Below are 6,607 nucleotides of genomic sequence, written 5' to 3'. Positions count from 1 at the left end.
AATGTGTTAATGATTTAAGTTAATAAGTTAGTAATTATTGTAAAAAATTAGTGAATATAATTTTAGGGTTAATGATAGTATAAAAGTGTTAATAAAAATAATTTATGAGATAATAAAATTAATTACGGGTTAGTAATTAATATTATAAGTAAATAGTTAAATAGTGATATTAATATCTAACCCTTAGTAAATACTTTGGGTTAGTATTGTTTGAGTTTTAGTTAGTGTCTAGGATTTATGGTAAACTATTGGAACCCTTAAAAATATTATGGGTTTTCCAATGATTTAGCCTTGAGCGATTCAAGTGCTAATTAGACAGTTAATTATTTAAAGTGCTAAATAGTGCAATATGTTATTCAACAGTGATACATTGCAAGGTGGTGTCTAGGAGACCTAAGCTTGATATTCGTGCAGTCAGGCGAGTATTCTATTCACTGAGAGATCTTAGAAATTTTGATATATGAATTGCTATCTTTAGTTTAATTTGATGTTAACTCAATGATGATGATTTGATATATATAATTATGAACTATATTTTCAAAATATGTTAATGAATTGATGTTGAAGGATGCATGAGATTTGTATTGTGAATGATGACATGAATTAATGTTGAGTATTGTATAAGATCTATGTTGTGAATATGATATATGTTGATGAATTGATATTGAAGAATGGAAATGTGATAATAAGATAATGTAGAGATATGCATGAAAATATATGTGAATGAGTTTATGAGATATTGGTTGGAGAAATTGTAATGATAAATGGATGTTGATGACATTGGAATGTATTTATGGTTATGAATTGTTGATAAAAATATATGTGATTGTGTTGTGATGATAATATGATGTTGGATGGATAATTTGAGTAGCATGAGATTATGTTATAAATGTGATTGTGTTGTGGAAAGTGGTATTGTTGAAAGAAATATGTTAAAGAATACAGATACGATAATATATTTAGTGTAGATACCTTGGTATCATGAGAATCCGGTAGTTGATAGATGGTAAGTCCAGTGTTGTAGTATCTGGCACAGTAGTAGGTCAGAGGGTAGTAGCACTTAACTGAGATGTGTGGTAAGCCAGAGGGTAGTAGCTCTTGGCTGAGATGTGTGGTACGCCAGAAGGTAGCAGCTATTGACTGAGATGTGTAGTAAGCCTAGAATTGTAGCTTTAGAACTCGTGAGAAGTGTGCCATGCGGGTTGTAGCTTTACGGGCGGTGTTGATGGTAAGTTTAGAGTCGTAGTTTTAGCACTTGTGAGATGTGTGCCTTGCGGGTTGTAGCTTTACGGGTGGCGTTATGATGAGTTCGAGGTATTGCTTATGGTATGTGTAGTAAATTGCTATTGGAAACTGTGATATTATATAAGAGTGTGATGAATGATGTGATTTGTATGTGATGATGTGTTGTTGTGTGGACTAAATGATTATGATATGAGAATGACATTATTGAATCTTCCATGTATATGTGTTTGTGTGCATTATTTACTTAGTGAGTTTTATATCACTGAGGCCTCGGTAATAATTACTGAGGTGGTGAACTCATACTTTCACCTATACGGATCTGACTACCACCACAACCGAATAGATGAAGCTCCTTTGGTTGCAAGTATATATGATGCGAAGGATGATTTCGTGGCAAATTACTTGGAGTACTACGACTAAAGCTTGTCTCTTGAGTATTAGGGGTGTCAGACTTGAATAGTCCCTTTTTGATGTATATTTTGTATATGGCTAGTGTTGCCTGTAACACTTAGTATCAGCCATTCTTTTGTTATGTATAGCTTATGTTTAAGCCTTAAATAGATAGACGTTAATTGGCTCTTTTGCTGTAATTAATGTTGTTAATAGATGTGCTTTCCGCTATGTTGATAATCTCATTATGTGTTATCCTCTGTGTAGAATGTGACTTTAATTATTAGGTACATGTTATGGAATGTGTACAGTATATTGGCTGAGCGACATGTTGTTGTGCCACTGTAATGACTCATTTATGTTTTTATTTTTTTTTTTAAAAAAGGTCGTCACAGAGCGGGTTTGCGGGTGCCGAGGGGGGAGGGGGTGGGGTGCGGGTGCTAACAACTGCCATGTCCCTACCAGAGTCCAAAAAGTTGACAGCAAAAAATTTTATTGGTACGTGAATCAGCCAAAACGGTGACAACCCTTTTTTTTTTTGAAAACTTACAAATGAGTCATCACAGTAGCATGATTACATGTCACTAAGTCAACACATAGTACACATTCCATAATATGTACCTAATATATCAGAGTTACATAATATATGTGGCGGAATACAAAATTTAAATGTGAAAGTCAACATCATAATCATAAACTGTTCATTACACAAAAGAGCCAATTAATGGTTATCTGTTTACGGCTTAAGCATAGGTTATGCATACAAAAGAATGGCTACATCTACGTGTTACAAGTTACACTAGCCATATACAAAATATACAAAGGGACTATTCAAGTCTGACACCTCTACGATTCAAGTGACATGCTTAGTCGTGGTATTCCACATAGTGTGCAATGGAGTCATCCTCCGCATCATCAATACTTGCATCTAATGACGCTCCATCTATATGGTTGTGGTGGTAGCCACATCCGTATAAGTGAAAGTGTGAATTCACCGCCTCAAAAAGTGCCGAGGCCTCAATAGTATAAAACTCACTAAGTATTCAATATACACAAACATAAATGCATGCACGGCTCAACAGCATTATTCACAAATCATTAAGTTCACACAACACATTGTCGAGTACAAGTCACGTTGTTCATCACACACTTATATATTATCACGGTTTTTACTAACAATATTCCACGCATACCATAAGCAATACTTCGAATTTTTACCAACTTCCCAGCTAGGGGCTACAACCCTAGGCTTACGCATAGAACCCGAGAATACCAACTCACATGCGCTAGAACTACGACTCTAGGCTTTCCATAATACCCCCGGTAAAGTTACGACCCGCAGGGCACACATTTTACAAGTGCTAGCGCTTCAACGCTAGGCTTACTGTCAACACTGCCCGCAAAGCTACAACCCGCAGGGCATACATCTCACGAGTACTAGCACTTCAGTGCTAGGCTTATTGTCAACACCACCTGTAAAGTTACGACCCGCAGGGCACACATTTCATGAGTGCTAGCACTTCAATGCTAGGCTTACCGTCAACACTGCCCATAAAGCTATGATCCGCAGGGCACACATTTCATGAGTGCTAGCACTTCAATGCTAGACTTACCGTCAACACCGCCTGTAAAGCTACGACTCGTAGGGCACACATCTCAAGAGTGCTAGCACTTCAATGCTAGGCTTACCTTCAACACCGCCGGTAAGGCTACGAACCGCATGGCACACATCTCACATGTGCTAGCACTTCAATGCTAGGCTTACCACACATCTTAGCCTAGAGCTACAACCCTCTGACCTACCATTGTGCCAGATACTAAAACACTAAACATACCATCTATCAACCACAAGCTCTCATTATACCCAATTACCTCATCATACCCCTATTATTACATTTGTATGTCCAAACAATTTTTTCTTCTACACACATCCACAATTCCACTATATATACATATATTCAACATCATGTTATTCAATCCCTAATAATCCCACATATCAATTTCAACCGTCTCAACATAATTCTTAATTCAACACTTCACAACTCAATCATCAATACATATTTTCATCAAAATTGCATAACTATATACAACCAAGATTCATCAACATCCATTTATCCATACAATTCACAATCCAATATATCACAACCCAATCACAAGTAATTTTTATCAACAATTCCATAATCATATACAACCAAGATTCATCAACATCTATTTATCCATATAATTCACAATCCAATATATCACAACTCAATCACAAATAATATTTATCAACAATTCCATAATCACATAAAACCAAGATCCATCAACATCGATTTATCCATACAATTTACAATCCAATATAACACAACTCAATCACAAACAATTTTATCAACAAATTCCATAATCATAAATAACCAAGTACCAAAAATGTAAATCTACGTTCTTAGGGTCCCTCAGTGAGTAGAATACTCACCTTCTTGCAAGATCCGCGGCTTTGTGGGATTATCCTTACTCAAGGTTGCGCAATCACTACAAAAAATTAGCAATTTAGTGGCGTGGCTACAGTAACTCATTTTATGACACGCCACTAATTAGTGAGGTTTCATTTTATGAAACGTCACAAAATAATTTAGTGTCGTGCTAAATATGCCACGTCACAAATTAGTGTCAAATAGACACGCCACTAATTTTTTGTTTTCCCTCCTTTTTTCCTCATTTTTTTTTCCACTCCCACTCACCCTCTATTTATTTTCATTTTTCCCCCATTTTCTCCTCATAGAAGATCATCTCTCTTCTCCCCTACACAGGTACGATTCTTTCTTCCTTTCTTCTTTCTTGTCTTCCTTTCTTCTGTTTTGTCTTCTTTTTTCTTTTTCTTCTTTAATTTTTCTTTTTCTTGATCTGGGGGCCTGAGATTGCATGGTTGGTAAGGACATGGAAGGATTGGCTTGAGGCCTTTGAAACTCTTGTCGATGGAGTACTTGTCGTTGTAGATATGGTAGATTTTGTTGTTATTGTTGTCACCGTCGTTGGTCTTGGATTCCCACAAAGCCAGTGGAAGAAACCTGGAAAGTAGTGGTTCTGGGTAGCTCTACAAGATGGGGAAAAGAAAATGGGTCACTTTTCTCTTCAGAAGTTAGAGATGCTAGACAAGCCAAAGGGTCTTCTGGAGCGGTGGCGACATCGGTAGTAATGGTCTTTTTGGCGGTAGCAGATTTATAACTCCGCACCACCGCATGTAGATCTCAGCCCTCAGCGCAAAATTTTGGTGGTCACGACATTGCCTTTGATGTAATTGGACGAAGAAGGTTGGCTGCGTTAGCCATTTTCACAGTACATTTCTGGTCTCTGAAGTCTGAAGAGGCTTTTTCTTCAAAGGCTCCAATGGATCTTTAAGCTACCATTATGTTTTTCAAAAAGTAACAAAAAAAAAGTAATCATTGTATTCAAAAAAAAAAAAAAAAAAAAATGCACCAAGTACATGTACTGGGTGCATTATTTTTTTAACAGCGACACCACAAATTGTGGCGTGGCTGTTCCTAACCCACGCCATTAATTTAGTGGCGTGGTTATATCTGACACGCCACTCATGTACTAATTAGTGGCATGACAGTTTAGACACGCCACTAAACGAGAATTAGTGACAAATTGATTAGTGGCCTATCAAAAACGCCACTAATTACACGCCACTAACACTTAGTGACATCTTAGACCACCAAAAACGCCATTAAATGCATGTCACTAAAAATCAGTTTTTTTGTAGTGAATGTACAGCTGCATAAGATTGCACCTTACATTAGCACTCATACTCCTAAACTCATGCTTCTCTTTATACATGTTTAAAAGTTGAGCCCATAGAGTTTTAAGGTTCCATTCAACATTTTATTATCTACAATTACTAACCCATAAAATTATAGGGTTTACTTTATTACCCATTAATTAACTAAATCTAAACATAGAAATATTCTTAGGTTTACAATTAAAATTTTCAATTTATTCAAATTACTAACTTTAGGACCTAACCCCATAAATACCTATTTTTTTTGAAACCCACAGATAACATAGGATTAATTAACACCATAAATGCAATTAATTGATTAATTAATAATCTAGGGTTTAAACACCTAAAAGCCCCAAATTTAACTCAACTCATCAAATTTAGGGTTTATGCCTACACTTCAACAATTAACAACATTTGAGTTTTAAATCCTTTAATCCAACAACCCATGGCTTAAGTAGTGTATAGGAATTCACTATACACATAATCCTCAAGCTAATTTTAACAATTTAGTCTAACACCCTAAATTGACATAACTTGGACCAAAATTAGGGCTTACGAAATTACCTCAAAAAAATCGGTAGATTGGAGGTCCTAACACCCAAAAATCGTTACCCAAAGCTCAAAAATGATGAAGGACTTGATTTGAAGCAAAGCAAAAGCCAAATCTGTAATTTTAAAAATTTTCAGCCCTAAAAACCGGTTTTATCCTCCCAAATTCCACCCAAAAGCTTTGCCTTTCAATGGGTGTTAAAGCCCATATTCATAACCAAGCTTTTGTCTAAGAGGAAGAGAGAAAAATGAGAGAGAGGGAGAAAGAGAAACTTACGGTTTTAGTTGGTAGGAAAAGCCCTCAACGGTTGAAGCTTCCCAAGCCAAGTTCAAGCCATGAGGAGAGTGCAAGAGAAGAAGAGAAAATGGAGATTGATGGAGAGGGAGAACCAAGGCTGCGTTTTGTGTGAGTTCTAGGTGAGTAAAGAAGAGAAAAATCTAAATGGGGAGAGTGAGTGGTCATGAGCCAAAGGGAGAGGATAAGGGGATTATGTAGAATTTCTGAAAATACCCTCCAAACTTAAGCGAGAACATGGGTATTAGTGGGCTTTAGTAGAAATTCATGGTTTGGCCCTAAAAATGCCATTCTTGTCTCTTTTCTTGGGCTATCATTTACAAGCCCATAGGATAAAAATAAAGACTTTGTTTATTTTAGCACACTAA

At 36.3% G+C, this 6,607-nt stretch overlaps 1 long non-coding RNA gene across 1 annotated transcript; it reads right to left on the bottom strand.

The window, feature by feature from the left end:
• Positions 1 to 3,797: 3,797 nt before the first annotated feature.
• LOC133876641 (uncharacterized) lies at positions 3,798 to 6,381 on the bottom strand. Its single transcript, XR_009901605.1, has 3 exons — positions 6,222 to 6,381; positions 5,960 to 6,060; positions 3,798 to 5,011 (listed from the first exon to the last, which is right to left on the bottom strand). It is a non-coding gene; the product is annotated as an uncharacterized LOC133876641 (long non-coding RNA).
• Between the last annotated feature and the right edge of the window lie 226 nt (positions 6,382 to 6,607).

Source organism: Alnus glutinosa, chromosome 9 (assembly GCF_958979055.1).
Source record: "Alnus glutinosa chromosome 9, dhAlnGlut1.1, whole genome shotgun sequence".
Taxonomy (NCBI): domain Eukaryota; kingdom Viridiplantae; phylum Streptophyta; class Magnoliopsida; order Fagales; family Betulaceae; genus Alnus; species Alnus glutinosa.
Note: the sequence above shows the minus strand (reverse complement) of the source record. Positions and strands in the feature narration are given on the sequence as shown.